Source organism: Drosophila simulans, chromosome 3R, assembly GCF_016746395.2.
Source record: "Drosophila simulans strain w501 chromosome 3R, Prin_Dsim_3.1, whole genome shotgun sequence".
NCBI classification, from domain to species: Eukaryota; Metazoa; Arthropoda; class Insecta; order Diptera; family Drosophilidae; genus Drosophila; species Drosophila simulans.
In genome coordinates this window covers 25,509,297-25,528,385 of record NC_052523.2, presented here as the reverse complement: position 1 = coordinate 25,528,385, position 19,089 = coordinate 25,509,297, and the positions used below count along the sequence as shown (strand labels likewise).

General features: G+C 42.9%; 2 protein-coding genes across 7 annotated transcripts in view; one reads left to right on the top strand and one right to left on the bottom strand.

The window, feature by feature from the left end:
- LOC6730049 (uncharacterized protein C2orf42 homolog) overlaps positions 1-19,089 on the top strand; it is a 179,083-nt gene that overhangs the window by 87,607 nt on the left and 72,387 nt on the right. The gene's annotated exons all lie outside the window — the stretch shown is intronic.
- Positions 1-19,089, bottom strand: part of LOC6730048 (tyrosine-protein phosphatase 99A) — a 110,707-nt gene that overhangs the window by 85,424 nt on the left and 6,194 nt on the right. The window lies entirely within an intron of this gene.

Genomic DNA, 19,089 nt, shown 5'->3' with positions numbered 1-19,089 from the left:
TAGACAGACTAATTGCCATTTAATAAATACATTGAATTCAAGCGCAATTAAACATTATTTTGTACTTGCCAAAAATTGTAGCATGTTGCCTAATCGAACCATAGATAAAATCAAATTCGAAATATTTTAAATTGATCAATAATTTGCACCTGGACGTCTGAAAATTACGTTAAATTATCGATGCTGGCGCGCTCCACCAGAAATTGTATTCATTTAATTGAATTTAGCTAGAAAAATATTTGATGAAAATCATACAGTCTGCTTATTAAATTCGGAGAATCCAGGGAATCGGGCGTTCACCTGTCTGCAGGACAACGCAAGGATATTTAGCCAGGCGTTAAACGAACCTCTGCTAATGGCAACCACGCACGCAGCAGTGACAACAAACACCGAATACAACTTATGGGCTTCTGGGGGAAAATCGTGTTACCCATACGCCGTGTTGTGCCAACGCAAACGCATTATAAATGATCAGCGGCAAGTTGCGTTGTGCGTGCGATTTGCCGCCCCCTTTTGCTCGTCGACTTTCCCCCCACTTCCGTTTCCGTTTTTCGGTTTTGTTTTTCGCCGCTGCTGTTTGCCTTTTGCATATTTTTCACCTTAACTCAATACTGTTTGTTTGTCGGTCGCTCGCGAAAGGCGCAACATAAGCCGCCAAATGACTTTGCGGCATTAGGAAGTTGCAGAGTTGGGGGCAAGCCAGTCAGCTGCCAAACACGCACATCCGCTGAGTGCACACGTATGTCTTACCTATCTGCCAACGACGAAAGGCACGGCGAAAAATATAAATCAGTTGTAAAAGTATGCTAGGATTTATTTCAAGGTGAGTTCTCTTTGCACTGCATACCGTGAGACTCCTTCTTAGCTGATCTACGAATTTCAGGAATTTCTATATATTTAGTCACTCATAGAGCTTTTCCAATTATAATGGCCTTTTTCCAGGTGTACTCAAGTGTAACTGCTCTCCTTGTTGTTTTGTAGGTGGTGCCTGGCAACCGCTTAAATTTAAATTTAGTTGCTCGCATTTATCGTTGCCGCATATGGTTGCCTAATGCCTTTTTGATAGTAATTCCCGGCATAAGCATTTTATATACGTGCTTTTCCTCCTGGCCCCCCGAGGAACTATCAAGTGAAATTATTAAAGACCTGGGTTTCGGCTCTGTTTTCCCTGCCGAAAAACAATATTAGGGGCATCCAGGGACCACGTGCTGTTTGTTTAGGTGTTTTGCTGTCCGGGTGTACGGTTTCTTTTCCGGAATTCGGTTTGCTTTGGGTTTTGCATAGGACCTTTGTTTGTTTTCGTGAGGTCCTGAATGGCCGTGTGTGCGTGCGTGTGTGTGTGGTTTTATTTTGCTGCTGCCAACACACATTAAAAGTTGTTAGTCGGCAAATTGTTTGTGATTCATTGTTTGCAGCAGGGCTATCATAACGATAGCAACCTGTAATCACATGCTAAATATTATATTGTTTGTATTTTTACGGCTAATTACTCATATTTGGACTGTTGTTCTGCGCTCTTGGGCCGGGCAACGTGTCGTATGCGTGTTATAGCCACTTGACAGCACCGAGCACAGTAATAAAAGCTATTTTCGCATTGCCAGCAGACGAGGCCTCTAAGCAGCCGCACAGTTTGTTGTATAATAATTGGGTTATAAAAACAATGAGCGGCAATAATGTGCAAAATAATTTTAAATGCACTCTCACTGGAGAGAGGCACACACACACGCCCGTCCGCCTGGGAAAAGCTTTCTTTTAGGGTTAATTAGCACAATTTTCCCCTGCTTTTATGACCCCAAAATACAAGTGTTTGGCGTGTGGCCATGGCCAGGTCCCAGTTTTCCGCTTTTCCAGCTTCCCTGGGCTCTGAGCTCTGAGCTCTGGTCTCGGGGTTCTCGGCTCAGCTTCGGATCCAGCCTTGAGCTCTCCAGCTCCCAGTCGACTTCATTTTGTGGTAGCCAATTTTCTTTTAACTGTTGTTTGGGTTTTCCTCTTCCTCCGACTGCCTGCCTGCTGCCAACTGTTTTACCCGTTCTGACCTCAATTTGTTCTGTTCACAGCATGCCCACGGGCGCAGTCTGGACATTTAATTGTTTGCTTTTTGAGTGCGCCACAGCCGGCCATGGAAAATAATAGAAATTACGCCAAAGCGCCCATAAACGCCCCAATGAGCTGCAGTTTTCCATTTCCATCCATTTTCACCCACTTCTAATCCGACTGCTGTTCAATATTCGTCTGCAAACTTTGCCGCCGCGTCGAGAAATGAAAAATTTTAAGTGTCCAACTTTGGTCACTAACCAAAAAAAAGTTGTTAAAACACAGTGAAAAATATTATTGAATATGTGTGAATTTAATTTGAAGAATCGAATTAAGATATGCTCATGTGAGGTAATTATTATAAATGTGTTATTATAGTCAAACTCATCATTTAAATGCTGCCAATTTAACACGATGTCATATTTTAATAATGATTAATTAGTTCTAGTTTCGAATTAGAAAAATTATATTGACATAGTTGCACAACATGAATTACTAATTGCACAATGTATTGTTTTGGTCTGACTCTGTGACATAGTTATGATTGCAAATAACGGAATGTTGATATTAAATCACTCATTAAACAATAATTTTAATTACTCGCTTTTCTGATTTTTTTATAAGAAGGAGGAGGGAGCAGATACTAAAAGTTTGATTAGTCATATTGATTGTTTTGAAAGCAAATTGACTTACTTTACACCTTTATATCTAATATCTAACACAACTGATTTTTATAAATGGAATTCCTTACTTTAATATAATATTCATTCAGTTGCGAATGGAAGCGAAATTTGAACTGACAAAAAAATAAGAAGTGTCTGCCATTTAAATATTAAGCTACTTTCGCATGCAGCCAAATTTGATGCGGCTCGTTGAACGTCTGTCGCATTTTGTTGGTTTCATTCATTTATGAAAATTGTTTTCATTAATGCCATTGAAATTGTATTATTTGCGTCCAAGTGAATAAATTTGCATACGGCTGGGCAAATAAGTCTCATCTTTTCTTCCACGCATTTTCATATTATTGTCCTTCGCCGCTCCGCTTTGTTTGCCCGCGAATATCACAAAAATACAAAAAACAAGCCACTGACAGCGGTGATGTCGCAGTTTCTGACAGCTTCCATTACCTGTCCACTCGAGCATTCAGAGTCCTTTTCTGAGTGAGTGTGTGTGAGTGCCGAGAGAAGGTCCTCCACGGCTCCACGGCTCTACAGTCCTCCACAGTCACTCCAATGAGCACGTCGTCTGCCGTGGAACAGTCCCATTGAACGAGCGAATTGCGAATTGTGTATTCAAAACTGCAATTCAGGAAATTACATTTCGAGGCGGTCTCCTTCAATGGGACGCCCAGCAGGTGACAGCCAGCTTAAAATCACTGCTGCTCCAATTAATTGGTGGTGTTTACCTTATATTTAAGCAGTAGCTTAGCACTGGATTACGTTTTCAGACCGACCGACTGTCGGCACACACAGAGTGTGGAAAACTTGTAGTAGTAATTTGCCTAATTGGTTTACTAACAAAATAAGGGTAGCCACAATATTCTAGGCCTGAATTATGATTTTAGCCATAAATAGGTATTTCTATTGGCTAAACGGAAGTAAAGTGTGGGCAATTCATTATCTACGGTAGCTGTTCAAATTGAATTTCGTGGCATATGCGGTGTTTTTTCCTGTGCATATCTGAATCGAAAGCCCTGCGATTCGATCGAAATTTAATGCTCGAGTGGCGGCAGCCAAGTTTGGTTACCGATTGCATCGTTTTGCTCTCGAACTTTCAATAACTATCGGCATATGCGGTTGACTTGGTCACTGGCTCATTAGGCAGTGGTAAATTTACTGGCCGGCCACGCGGCGTATGCGCAACGTGCGCTGGTGTGCAAGTGGGCCAGTGTGACGGCATTTAATTTGTGAATTTAGCAAATGAGCATACAAATTTTATGCAAATTGGTAAATGTTTTTGCACTGCATGTCCTGAAAGGCCTGACAGGTGACAAAGTCCGACTAATGGAGTGTCCTGGCATCTCTCGAAAAACGAAAAGCGAAAAACGAGCGAATCCAGCCAGGTAATTGCTTGATTTGCATAATTTATTGTCCCATCCAAATGCAATTCCATTCCATTTCAATTTGAGGTGTTGCCTAACGACGACTGACAGGTGGGGAGGCCCCAAAAAATAGTTTTTCGTTGTTTCGCAAAATGTTATCGGTGTCGGGCAAGTGGTGCTTAATTAGGCAAAACTAACGATCATTATGCATAAACAGTAATTAAATTGCACTGGCCGGTCGAACCGAAATCATTTGGGTCACTCGAATCCGTTTGAAGCCAAGTTGGCTTAATGGGCTGGCATTTGGCTGACACGCCCACTAGACAAGGACGTCGGCGGCGGCAGCGCCATTTATCAAAATGAAATGCGAATAGCGATAAAAAATAAACCAGCGCAAAATACAAAACGAACCGAGGCGAAAAGTGAAAAAGTTTGCAGTCCAAAAATGTTTGCGTCTGTCGGCGCGCTGTCGTTTTTTGTGATTTTGGCTTGTTTATTCGCCAGCAGAGAAGAAGCCAAGCCAACTGATTGGCCCCTACACTGAGAGAAATGAAGAGCACAAAGTAGATGTTCTGAAACCTTAAACTAAACGTATCTAAATTGTAAAATACTTCCCTTTATTTAAAACTTGCACTTATTTAAAGCAATAGATCGCTGGCTCTTGGAGTGCCTTTTTCTTTTAATATCCTTTGGAACAAGCTTTTTTTCGCAGTGCATCATCCTTCTCGGCAGTCAGCCTGAATGACATTGAAGTAAACAAATGCTGCTGCTAGCTGCTAACAGCATTAAACAGGACAAAGCCAAGCCGAGTGGCATTGTACCCATTCTAGCCATTTTTTACCATTTTTCCGTGGCAATTCACTCAGGCGCCGGGGTGTTAAACTATTTTGTTGCATTCGGTTTGATTGCAGCTGCAACTCGATAATGAAATGGCCACAAAAAGCTGGAGTTTTATTTGCCTCGCCCTGTCGCGGATGCTCAGTGTCAATATGGGAGCTGGAAAACTCCGGACATTAAGTGCCCGGGTGTCCTGGTGTCCTGGTGTCCGGGTGTCTCCTCTGGCGGACTTGGGAAACTAAGTTCCTGCGGTCAGTGCCACGAAACTTCCGTGGCAGCAAATGAATTTGCGGCAACTTGTGGCCAAGACAAATGCTGACAGTTCACTCAGCCAGCTGGTGGACTTGTCATTAATTTTTGGAGCCCAGAGCGGAGCTGGGAACTCCGAACTCAGCAATGCGAGGAATTTTCGCAATTATGCGTTTGCTTTTCACCCACACACACACACACATACATCCACTCAGTTTGCCGGGCAACTAATTACATTTTTCATCAATCAAATTGCAGCGTCAAAATGCAAATTTCATTATACCAGCCAACCCCCGCAATCCGCAGCTTATGTTTAATATTAATTAATATAAAATGCCGGGTCTAAGCCAAAAATGGTTGCAGCCATTTTCATTACGGCCATAACAATGAAAATTGCCGGCTTGTAATTGCAAAAATTGCAGAGGGCAGAGCAGATTCAGCCACCCACGCTCCGTTTCCCGCTTTTCCCGCGATGTAATTTTCGAGTTTTCCGGACAGACGTCGTGGCTTATATTCACCCACTTTTCGCCGCGTTTTCGGCCACGTTTTGTTTGCAAATGCCACTCGAAATTTTCCATTTAAATGGCAAATAGAAGCCCGGAGAAAGCTGTGCTAGGAATTTTCACCGAAATAAAAGCAGCTAGCAGCTAGCACTGCGAATCTTGCCGCTGCAAGTGCAGCAAATTCAGCAGCGGCAACATCGGTATCCAGTGGTTTTGGTTTTGATATCCCCATTGGCGGCACAATGACTTCATAAACAGATTTTCATTTCCCTCCGACTCGCCTTTCCGCCTTATCTCTCTCGCTCTATCTCTATAAAAATACAATTTCCTGTTCTTTATGTGGAGCAAGCCCAGGCAGACATTGCTATATAGCGTCATTTCCTCACCGACCAAGGACTCCAAAGGTCCTTTTCGTATTTTGTGCTGCATTTTTATGCTAAATTCTCTGTGTTCTTCGCCTTTCGCCTGGCCTATTGCCACATAAACAAATTGTTGCCGGTCTTATAATTGCTGTGGGTGGTTGCTCCGGCGGCCCAGAAAGTTTTATCAATAACTCATGATGCACAGTGCGTGCTGAAATGCAAGATACGATCCAGTGGGAATTGAAATTGCATGGCTCCGGGCTGTCGAAAGATGAGAAAATGACTGGAAAAGCAAGCTGAAATGAGGTTAAGCGATACAGTGGATACAGTCACTTACTGTACTATTTTTTTTATAAACTATTATCATTTAATCAGTAGTAAATCCATAGAATATTGTTAAAAACCATGGTCAACAAAATTGTTCAATACAATAAATCAGAAAGCCGTTTCCCTCATGACCAACACCCACTGTATTCCCACTTTGGGGCTTAATAATAAAAGAAAGATAGAAAGGCAGAAAGAAGTTGCGCCTGTTGTCACTTTGATAAGGGCACTTAGCCAAATCTTTTGTCAGGAGAAAGCCTCCATTGATGTCATCGTTAGGCGAAAGTCAAAGTCAAAGGAAAAGCCTGTTACAGCGGCCTGCGTGGAGCTCTTCATTAAAACACATGGCAGGGCAAACCTTTGGCTCTTCCGATCCATTCCAGTCCGTTCTCGACGCGTGCTCAGTTTTCGCATTAATTTGGTCAATTTATGTGCGTGTGCGATAAAAGGACAAATGGACAGTCACTGGAATGGAGTTTCTCATTCAACCAGAAGAGGCACTGAGAGAAATAACTTGTTTATGGATTTAACTAACGTAAAGCCTACTACATCCTTTAAGCACCTACATAAGTGAATATGGCAATCACTTTAACAATGTTTCAGGTTTCAGTAATAATTAATTGTCCCAATACTGATATATAGGGGTATCAAATTATGTCCGGAAGTATTAATATCGTTTTTCCTGCAGAATGTGAATGAAATTAATATTGGCATGTTATGTTTTTTTTTTCTACCTGCACAATCGTTCAGCACCTATTTAGGCCAAGCGTTCATTGCATAACAAATAGTTGAAGTGTGTATTGCGGACGGTCGTGCGAAGCGCCCCTAAATTGCCATTACTCATACGCCGCGTGTGACGCCGGCAATTAAAGCCAATAAAATGCACAAGTGCCGCTGCACTCGGCTATAATTACGCAACTACTGAGCTGCTGATGGGTGGGCAAAGGCTGTTTCCAATTCACTAAATTCGGCTGCCAAATGCTTCACATTCTCTAACATTTATTTGACGTCAAATGGCTTTCGAATGATCGACCTCATCGGTAAACGAAAGCATTTTGGCCAGTTTAAACGTTTTAAAAGCGTTCGCCTGCAAAACTGCTGGGGGAAATCAATTATAAACTGGTAATTGAGGGACCGACTAAAGTTTGTGCAGCTAGCAAATTGAATCATGTTATAGCTGTGGGTTGGTGGCTTTTTGGGTGCTGGCTGCTGGGTGGTCGGCTTGATTGGCTGGCAAATTGCACGTGCCACGCCCACGGCGACCGAGCTGCCGCCCACCTCCTCGAAGACGCCTGGTGGCCAGTGCATTTGTGTGTGGTCAAGTTGTCGTTTGTTTGTTTGCCTACATGGAAAACTTTGGGTTTTGTTAAGTTTATGCAAATGTCCTTTCGGCAATTAGCAATAAATGTTTGTACTGGTCATTCTATGAGCTCGTTGTGTACGGCTGTGTGTGTGGTGTGCATGGACGGGTGTGTGTGTATGCTTGACCATTTGTGGCCCATTTGAGATACAAATCATGCGGTCAACGTTTACTGCGGGCCACCAGCTGCCTTTGACTTGGCCAAAACGCCCACCAACGGCAACGAGAAATCGAAAAGGGTAATCACAGGGGGCGCATTGCGGTCAACGTGCAAACTGCATTATATTTCGGTCTGCATTTCGCCACAGGCTCATTTGCATGACCCCAGCAAAGTTGCAGACGGAAAATGCTGGGTTTTAGTGCAGAAAAAATGAATCGAAGGTGGCACAGAAATCACTGGGGATTTGAAATCATCTAAAGTGTCTAAAACAATGCTTCTGTAAATTTTCTAATCAGGGAGATGGCTTTTTCAATAATACGGAAGTTTTATGAATTTAAAAGTTAAAAGGTTGGTTTTAAATGCTTTCATAATTGTGGTGCTCATAAGAAATGACTGTGGTTGCGATATTGGTTGATCGATTCACATCGAATGGCACCACCAATCACATTCTGAAGTCACACCTAATCGTCAATTTATCCGCCAGCCGTGCGATGCACTCCATTTGCCAGCCGTTTGGATAAGCTCTTAATGCATTAATTGGAAAGCAAGCCGGCGAGGCTTTGTGGCCTGCATTTAGATTGATTTTCATGCATAAGCAGGAGGCCAGTTGCTGCCCCCAATCCGCCCCTTTTTGGGCTGACCCAGTTTGTCAAGTTTTCACTTGTCTGGAATGCGCCAAGTGGCCTGGCCACGAGGACAATACTTGGTCTTGGTCGGCCTGTCTGTGAGGTTTCCCCATTTTCCGCTTGCCCATATTCCCCACACTCTCTATCACGGAGAATCTGGGCCTGGCACTCGGCATTCTGATGCCCGGGAAAAGTTTTTCCAGTTGTGCCAACACAACGCCTTTTGGGCTGCCTGTCGACATCAATTTGCATCTGTGTACATTAGGGTGATTCGAAGGATGTTTGCGAAGTTTTAAGCGATGCAGCATAGGGTTACCAATTGCGAATGCGAGCAAAAAAAAATTTGTTAATTTGTATGTAGTTTGGTTTTATGTTTCAAAGGTGTCATCATAGATTTGAGTGTGTTCTACCAACTAGTGTTGCCTATTAAGTGATTTTTCCTATTCTACAAAGCTATCTTATTTCATTGTATAACTGAAGTGCAGGGCACCCTAGTGCACATGCACTTCTGCATACAGTACGTGTATTTCACCCACTTATTTGTGTGTTTGCGTTCCGCTCGATAAATTGTTTCGCAAGTTTCGAGGAGGAGCAAGGAGTACCTAGCAAAGGAAGGCCTGCAGGCCGAGCTGCTTAAATACATCCCATCTGTAGGCTGGGACTATTAATAATGGCACAATATCCTGTGCCCTGCCGATTGATTGATGGATGATAAGAAACATGAATCAGCGACTAGGGCCCGGAATTTTCCTTGAACCCCACTCCCAGCCATCTGACGGCATAATAATACGCGTTTATCTCTGCTTGGTTACCAATCTCTAGCAATTTGATTTATGCATTTCCATTTGTGGGCCCACGCATGAGTCCCAACGAGCGAGAAGTTTTCCCTGGAAAGGAAAAGTCCCAGCACACATACATACACACACGCACACCCAATGGCAACACAACATCAGAAAGTCTGATTAGATTTCCGTGGCAATTACGTGAGCAAGTTGCTCCTTTGAAAGGCACACTACTCCGGTTCAAACGCCCATTCATATGCCGCTTTAATTAGTCAAATTTCGTTGGCAACGCGACTGGGGCAGCCATGTGAGCATTATCGGCCCGATTTAGATATATCGCTGGTAAATAGGCACAATGATTGAGCTTGTTAGGCCATTGTCGTGCATGTGAGTAAATGTTTTATAAATCATATCCGATTGCGATTTCCCTGCGACGACAACGGCAGGAAAAGCCACACAGCGATAAAAATTGTGTATTATTTACGTGGATAAAAAGTTAATCTTAAGGGCTTATGCGGCGAAATCAATGCTTACATATTAGTTAAAAATGTATTAAGTAACATGGGCCTACGCTGGCAATTCATCGATTGTAGCGTTGATTTTCTTTAAGTGCACTAACGACAAGCTTACACTGGCAGATAATCCTTGTTGCAGTTGCCTGGCAACCTATTTTGGCAAAATCCCTTTTGCCAATTCCTCTCAGCCGAACGACAAAGTTCATTTGGCTTTGACTTAGCAGAAATTCAATATTAAAATCGGATATAAATTGTACGCACAGCAACGAACATCCTTCTCATCCTGCAAATAACAAGTGGTTGACATGACCCACACACACACACCAGCACACACACATAGAAAGATAACCACCCATCCGTATCCGTATTGTAACATGTGCATTTGTTTAAGTATGTGTAAGCCTGTTTATTCAAATGTATTGCATTTATTTCCGCTCGTGTTGTGCTTCTGTTTTGTTAGCAATTTTCGAAATGCTTTTAAAATATTCATGGGTATCAAATGTTTGATACAAACAAATGCATATATGTATGTATGAGTGAGTGTGTGTGCGGAAGAGGGGGACTTAATCCGACTAACTGTCGAATTGGTTTTGCGTGTAAGCCCACGTACGTATTCCCTGAAAAATCGTGAGCTCTACTTTTATATTTATATGATAAATTCGTACACATCCGCGGGCAATGGCCAATTAATCACCACATTCATGGGCTCCCTGGCCCAGTTACGAGTATATATCCGGGAAATTTGATTGATCGAGCGAGCTGTCGTGTAATTAGCACACACACGCTGACCTCCTGACAGCTCGCTGGTAATTGCGTAATGAAAATTAATAGATTTATGACCCGCCAAAGCTCAAAAGAGCGCTTTAAAAGTGACTGACACTGCTCGTGTCTGTGCGTCTATCATCTGCATCTGTATTTGTATCTGTAGCTGTAGCTGTATTTGTATCTGTATCCGAGGGATTCCCTTTGACGGGCGACGGCCGTAAAAGCGGGAAACAAAAGCAAAACTCGCAGCCGCCGGGGAACCCTTCGTTGGGATCCTTTTATTGCCCCGAAAAGTGTATGACAAATGCGTGCCACCGAAGCCATGGCATCCGCATACCAATCCTCCCGCTCCTCCCACTCCTCCTCCTCCTCATTCCCATTCTCCATGGTCGTAAAAAGTGCGACGCCTCCATTGTTAATCTCCACTCACGGCATCGCTTCTGTTTGGCTTTTTGTTTTATTGTCGCACTTATTTTTATTTGCACATCGGGCGATGATGCCATGCAGCTCTCAGCTTGATTAAATTATAAAAATTGTATTATGATGGAAGTCAGTGCCCAAAGGCGATTCCGGATTCGGATTTCGTTTTCAATGCGGCTTTAACACGCTGCCAGCCGCAGGGAAGTTTAAAAAAAATCTGAAACTCGACTCCTGCCGTGTCCGAAAATAATGTAAAACTGCTGAAAATCTGGCAACGATTCATGCATACTTTTAGATTGATATTAGTTTTTAATAAATTGAAAGTGGGGAATAAACATGAACTGGGTGTCCTTTTGTGCCTAGAGCCTTTGTGGGGTTAAGTCCGGATTGGTAGAAAAACCAAGCACTTGGCAGCGGGTCAAAAACTCTACATCTATCTATCCATCGAGTGCGGCTGGAAAAAGGGAGGGGAGCGAGAATAAAAAGGGATGTTGGCCTGGTATTTGGGTCAGACTGCAGCTGGTGCATCTTGGCCTTCGCACGCACAGTCCTAGATGAAATTTAATTTAAAACTTTCCTTCCTCGGCCCAAAAATAAATGTGCCATGTCCAGGCCATGTGTTGCTGCTCCTTGAGCGCCTTGGCTGCTCCTTGTTTTTAGTTGGTATCAAATTGTTTTGCAACTTGCATAATAACTCACTGGGCATCCGAAGGCAAACAATAATGAATGACTGTAGCAGAAATTAAAATGTCTTTAGAGGAAACCGAGAGCTGCAGCTCGGTCAAGGAGCTACGGACTTTGCTGCCGGCTGCAATTGATTAAAATTCTCGGCAATGAACTGCAAATAGAACGGATTCCTCAGATCCTGGCATTTCCAGCCCCCTGCGGCTGTGGCTGATGAAAAAATGCAACTTCTCTGTTCTTTGTTGCCTGCCGCTTCCTGCCAAAGGTGTTTTGAAGCCGAGTAACCACGCTCCAATCTGCAGAGTGCTTCCTTTGACTCGGGCTCGGCTCTTTCTCGCACTTTGTAATTACTTCGTTTAATTAATTTAAGGTCGCATCAAAGTATTTTCGCCACACAAAGGCACCAACTTCCTCGAAAAAACCAGCGACTAGTGCTAAACGCTTTAAGAGCCTAATAAACTCGGTGATGAGCTTAATAAGCCAAATGCCACCCACGTTAATATTCCGAGGCGCCGGTCAACCGGAAGCGGAAATTGTCCCCAGCAAGCGGAAGTGCTTTTTTATTTATTATTTGCCTCTCCGAGTATTTTTCAAGTTTCCAGCGAGGAGAGGGAAGGCTAAGCTGCTGTCGGCCAGAAATTGGATTTATCTGCTTCGTTAGTAAATTGGTTGTGATAGGCGCGACATCACGAACTGCTCTTGGCCAAGTCGGCCTTATCCTTTGGCCGTCTGCAAGAACGCAAGTCTGGGCCACTTGCCAACCAGCTGCAATGGCAATTGGGCCCACTGAAGTCGGCCTGCACAGTGGCCAAAACTGGGAGAAAGTGATTGGCGTTTGCTGCAATTTCACTGCGTGATTTATGAGATCTCGGAAGAAAATTAACAAACCTTAGTTTATAAAAAAAATTACATTACACATGTTGCTAGTGTCTTAATTGGAATTTAAACAATAAATAGTATAATCCAAGAAGATTCATCCAAATCCTATTCTCCGTGCAATCCCCATAATCCAGAGGCAACTTTAAGTGAACCAAACTTTTTCCTTTTTTCGGCATTTTTTTTGCCATTTTCCTGCTGTGGGGCTTCAAGTCGGTCAACGTTTTTTTTCCCGCACAGTGGCAAAATGATTTTTATGCGAATTTCATTACAGTTAGTGGCTGTTGGACTCTTAAAGCTCTGCGCCTGCTTGGGGCAAGTTTATTCATTATTGACTTTCCGCCCGACGTCCAACGCCGAAATAAATGCTTAAATAAGCCAGCGGCATTTCAATTTCGGCAAAGTTTAACTTGGTCGCCCATTCTTTGCGTACCCGCGGCGATTGCAAGGGTCCTTGGACAGGATGCGGCACTGAGTCCGTGATTCTGTCACATTTTTTATTACCATTTCCATTCGGTGTTTATAATTTGTGTAGCAAATTGAGCGACAGCAATGGTGACATTCATGCGCGCAACGCAACTAATTTCGCAGTCCAGATGGGGAATAGCTCATTTGGCGGCGGCCACGATAATAATGATGATGATGAACTGCCCGCAGGCAGCTGATTTATGGATAACACAGATGGGAGGGTGTATAACACTCGGAAAAAATAGGGGTGCATTTATGAAATTATTAGGCAATTATAAATGTCAAGGAACTTATTCGAATACCACGCATCTTTAGACACTTCAACTCAATTTGCTCCCAAGTGCAGTGAAATCTGCTCTAATATTCTAATTAGTTATGTATTTATTTAAAATTAAATGGGATTTTTTCAAGTGCACTTTAGTAGTTGCCGGAATGAGACGGCTGCTACCAAAAACAAAACAGGCCATGTGGAGGGCCGCCATTCGGTTGCATGGATTAATGAGCCACAGCGGCGACCACATTGGGATTTTCGGAGCCTGCTACTCTGCGGATTATGTTGACTTTCTGCAGACAATGCCGCTGGAGGTGCAGGATGAGCCGGAGCAGGAGACGAAGGACGAAAGGCGAAAGACGAGGCCAGCATCATCGCAGGATGTGCGCCCCGTTTCTTCCTTCCTCCGCCTCTGAGCTACTGTCTGTGGGCTGTGCTCCGGACTTCGGACTTCGGACTCCGGACTCCGGACTCCCGAGTCCGGACTGGTGGCAAAAATTAAATTATGACAGCAAATGAACAGCCGCTGGTGGGGCCGAGGACGAGCTGGCCGGAAATGCTGGGCCGCCGGCAACCTGGCTAATAATGAAATACATGAATTTTTTAGACAATAATCGCTGCAGCTTAGCCGGGATTATAATGGCCGCACGATGATGTCCAAGGAATACAAAGGGAGTCCTGGCTGAGTTTGCCAGCTTGGGTTTTGCTCTTAAAGTCGCAGAGGACCGAAGACACAACTAAATTAAATATATATATATATTTGATTCTATTATTTTTCCATCAAATTCCCAGGCGAGTGCATTTTTAATCGTCAATATTTACAGATGTAAGTTTGATTGTCTAATCAATTATTGTTGTTTGCACAACTCATTGCCGTTCGGTTGGAAATGTTGCCTAAATAAACATTAAATGCAATTAAATTGCTTAATGACCCACATTGAGGGAATTATATTTGCTTTTTCGAGCGGCAAATGTCCCGAAACTTTGTTAAAGATTTACGACCTGCATAAATTTCATAATTTCCCAATGGCTTAATTGTCTCTTTGCCCAGGACAATTGTAATGAAAGTTTAATTTCCGTTTGTTCGGTGCCATAATGGAATATTTTTTAGCCAGCAAAGGTTGATGAAAACTGCCATGTTTAGCCTGCACACACACATTGGTTTTAGGAGCTTACTTGCTGTTGGTGGCCAGATTCTTTGCTCGTAAAATTCTCACTGACCAGCCAAAACATAGTGTTTCGTTCACTGCAACCCAAATTTAATTAAACTTGTAACTAAATTATTTCGATATGCAAAGCTAGCCACTAGGACGGCGATAACGACACTGCCGAGAACAGAAAATCCGGCAAAATAAAGTCAGCAGCAACTTTGACAAAAGCCAGCGTGGTAGAAAATTTGTGTAAAAAGCGTAAAATATTATTTGCAATTTTCGAGCGGGAAAAACAAAACAAGGCAGTTCGCCCATCGTTCTGGCCGAGAAATTGGTTTATTTTTTTAATTTGCACATTGCTGAAATAGTTTTCATTGGTTTTGACTGCATTATTATTTTCCAATATTTTTCGCTTTCGCCATCTCCTTTTATTTTTGCCTACAAATCATTCAAACGCACACTATATTTATATAAATAGATATATGTACGTGCATGCATATTCAGTTGCATATTCCGAATTTGCCGTTTTGATTTTTAATTGAATTCCCTGGCATAGTTGAGCGGCCAGCCGTAGTTTCAGTAAATGTCGAAGCAAACAAGCAGAAATCGAGTCCACTCGGCGTATACGTAATATCGGATTTCAAGTACGCCGATCGCTTGATTGGTTCTCTTCTGATTCAGATTCTGATTCAGATTCAGATTCAGATTTTTCGCCTGCAATGCAACGTGGCGAATAATCAAATTTGATTCGGAGAACCTGGCTTTGAACCCCCGGCAACCTGCTAATTGATATGTATGTGTCGTTTTCCATGGGACCCGCTGCAGTTTTGTCCATTATTTTGCGCCGAGGGCCGCGAGAAGCCCCGCTGACATTTTTCCATTAATTGAAAATGCCAATGACGACCGACCAGGCGATGCAACAAAGCAGCCCCAAATTGCCATCCATATTGTGCTGCAAAACGCACAGCTCCTCCAAATATGGGCATTGTATTATTTTGTGGCCGCCCTGTCCGCATAAATTATGAAAAGGCCCCGATTCTGGCATATTTTGATGACATGCATGGCATGTCCGTGCCGAGGGAACTATTTTCTATTTTTCGGTTTCCTCTATTTCATATGCTTTCTATTTTTTGTTTTCCCAAAAGTCAAATATCCCGCATTATTTACCATGTACTCGTTGCTGTGGCAAACCAAACAAATGTCAAAGCAGTGCTTGTTTGCACTTTTAGTTTGTCAATGCGAATGGATTTGCCATTTCTGTTTGCTTGCCGATGTGCAAAGCAAGCTGTAAGTTATTTTAGCACACTTATATAGTAGAGTGGCGAAATCGCAAATAAAAACTAAGTTGTCAGTTGGAAATACTGCAATTTAATTACTTTAAAAGGAGTCATGGCAAATGAATCAACATATTGGCTTTGGCAACTATCTACCTCGTTTGAAGACAATTTTGGGGCAAAAAAAGACACTGGTTTTAAATCAGGTCAGGTTCGTAAATCCATTTTCGAAATTATACGCTTCGCACTCACTTTTCTTTACTTAATTATACACTAATTATAATGTGCATAAAATGCTATGAAAGAGTGAAAATATATTCTGACATCGGCTGTGTTGTGTTTGTATTGCATAATGGAGGCAGGTGAAAACTCGATGCATTTTTTGATTGAACGTGTTTTTTGGCCGGGCGGAGAATTTCACGCTCCTGTATATTTTATAATGATTAAAAATTGTTGTCATAAAGCTGCGCCCTCGAATCGCTCAAAAAAAAAGCCCAATGGCCACACATTTTCGAGTCTTTTTACATATTTTTTTATTGAATATTTTATAGCCGTAAGGCAATGGTTGGCTGGTTTGTTGATTTATAGTTTGTGAGACTGCAAAACGTGTGGAAAAGGCTGGATTTAAGCGCTCCGAGTGCTTTTAAAGTTATTAAAGGATGTGCAGAAGTAACTCTTGTCCTCCGGCGGCCACTCCATGTAATTCTTAAACATTTTCTTCTGCTATATTGCAGTTTCGTTAGTCAGAGCTGGGATAGCAAAAACTAATTTAGAAAATTGTTTTTAGACTCTGTTGGCCGTCCGCTTCGCTTGGCTTTCGCCTTTGCCTTTAACTTTGCCCCGGGCAAGTGAGAATGTCCTAGAGGGCCCGAATGAATCTAATAAAGAAATTACTCCAGACAGGATAGCCGCCAAGGACGTCGCCCACACCAAATAAAATCTCTGCCATTTCCCCCTTCGATGTCGCCAATGAGCTGAATATAAAGTGCGTGTCTCTCGGAACGGGGGAGTCCTAAATCGCTGTTTGCTCTTAGCCAGAACATGAATAATTTAAAAACAAAGGCGAAACGATTTGCGACGCGCACACCACACACTTCGCCCCTGTAATTGCAGATGTGTGAAAAGGATCGGGCTTCGGCCGGCAAAAAGGACCTTCTAGCCGGGCTAATAGCCGCCAACAAAGGCAGCGCCGCCATTCAAGCATTCAATTCACCAATTGCGCCTAATGCTCGACTACTCCTAAATGGCCAAGAGACAATGCGTCTGCTCTCCGGGGAATAAACCAGGTAGCTCGAGCACACGTGTCGCCGCTCTAGGCCCAATAAATATGTTCTGATGGCCAAAATTGCCGAGTCAACTTATTCGTATGGCCGGGCTATCGAAACAGTTGCCTGACTTATTCATGGCGACTCTCCGCCACCATTGTTTTTATTGCTTAGCCATTAAGTTTATGTTGTATTGATGCGACATGAGCTTCATGGGGGAGGAATGGAGTGCCTGTTCTCTAGGCACTCGGCAAAATGGGATATCTTCTTGGTCATTTTCTATATAGGAATTCTTATACTTTAGTTTGCAGTATTACATATACTGACCAATTTGGCTGATTTTCCACCCGCACAGATAGCTTTCAGCAGGAAGACCCTTTGTTCGCCTGGCTTTGCATCTGAAGCAATCTGGGTGGCATCGTTTATGCCAACAATTAGCTGCATCCAGCTGCAGTTACACGCCCACTTAAGCCAGTTGTATGGAAAAGTGTTAGATGGTAGTTGGTAGTTGGTAGATGGCAGCAGAGGAAAGTAGCACTCCGTTTTGTTCGAAGCGCGCTTTGTTTTGTGTCGCCGGGACTTTAATTGCGAAAACATTTTCAAAAGTTTTTCATAAATTTCTCGCACTTAACCGAAAGTACATAACGCAAACAAAAGTAAAGTAAAAGTGTGTGCTACTTACACAGCTTATTTTCTGTGTGTTGCAGTGGCAGTTGCAGCATCAAACTTCGCTGCAATGGCGGCAATGCACATCAATAAAACGAAAATTGCTGCAGAATGGTGCACAATTGTCCTGGGAACTGAAAGGCGTTGGAATCCGTATATGCGTATGTGTCTGTTTCTGTGTCTGTGTGTGGGTGGCTAAGGGGCGTGGCAGGCTGCCGCAATCGTTGTTGCTGCTGCTGATTCTGCTGCTGCAGTGAAAACAATCGAAATTATAGCAAACAAGCGCGTAAACTTTTCGCTTTCATGGTCGGATATATGTATCTATATATGAATGTGTATCTGTGTGCGGTTGCCGAGATTGTGTGAGTGTGTGCGTGTGTGTCCTGCAGTTTTATTGCTGTTCCGTTGCAGTTGCGGCTGAAGGCAGACATTAAAATGCCTGACAAAAAGCGCCGCCAACTGGCAACCTAATGCCATCGCACACACACACTCGCATTCGTAATTGGGAACCGCTTTTTGAGTGAGTGTGTGTGTGTGTGACAGTGATGCCTAAATCATAAATGTTAATCCTTTAAATGCATACAAGTTTAAATTTACTCAAGGGTTTTTTTCTTAGTGTTTATAGAAATGCGAAGGATATGATTTCAATACAAACACTTTTTTAAGAATAAAGTTAATACCTCAAATGCAGAGAATCAATCGAACTGAGGAAATAAAAACATATTATATCGCATCATTTTTATAGAGATTTCCAATGAACTTTCGGTCTTTTTAATAACCCAGAATGATCCCCGAATAAACGGATACATTTTGAGATATACTGTCATCACTAGTTTATGCGGTAGCTTTTTGTGTTAGCGCCTGTTTTGCCAACCGTTTTTTATGGCAGCTCTTGATGACGAGCGAACTGCGCTCATTTGCGTGCACATTTCGAAGCACACTTTTTGGGGCCGTGAAAAAATGTGTGTCAACAAAAGTTTTGGTTTTCCAGTTTTGGTCGAATTGTGTCCGCTTTCACTGTTTGCCTGCCACTGCTCCTCTCCAGTTGTTGCCACTATTGCCATTCTGCGCTGCTCTGTGACCGAATCTAATGGCACTGGAGGGAAAGTCGGAAGAGCAGGGAAAGCCGGAAAACTCGGACAGACAGACAAAACCTGCCTGCAATTAGAGACTCCGGTTGGTAGTTGGGAATGGGAGTTTGCAGAGCAGAGCAACCCTTTTTCGGCAGTTGTGGCGAATAACTAGTTATGCTGCCATAATTAAATGTAAATTATCGCCATGTGTACAAAACTGTTGCCATGTTTACTTATTTATTTGGCAGTTAATTAGTTCGGCAGTGTGTGTGTGTGTCCCAAATCTGGTGACTTTTCCTCCTCTTCTGCTGCGCATTACAAACCACGTACAAGAAATGTAATTATTTTCATTACATCAACAATGCAGACAAACACACTCACAC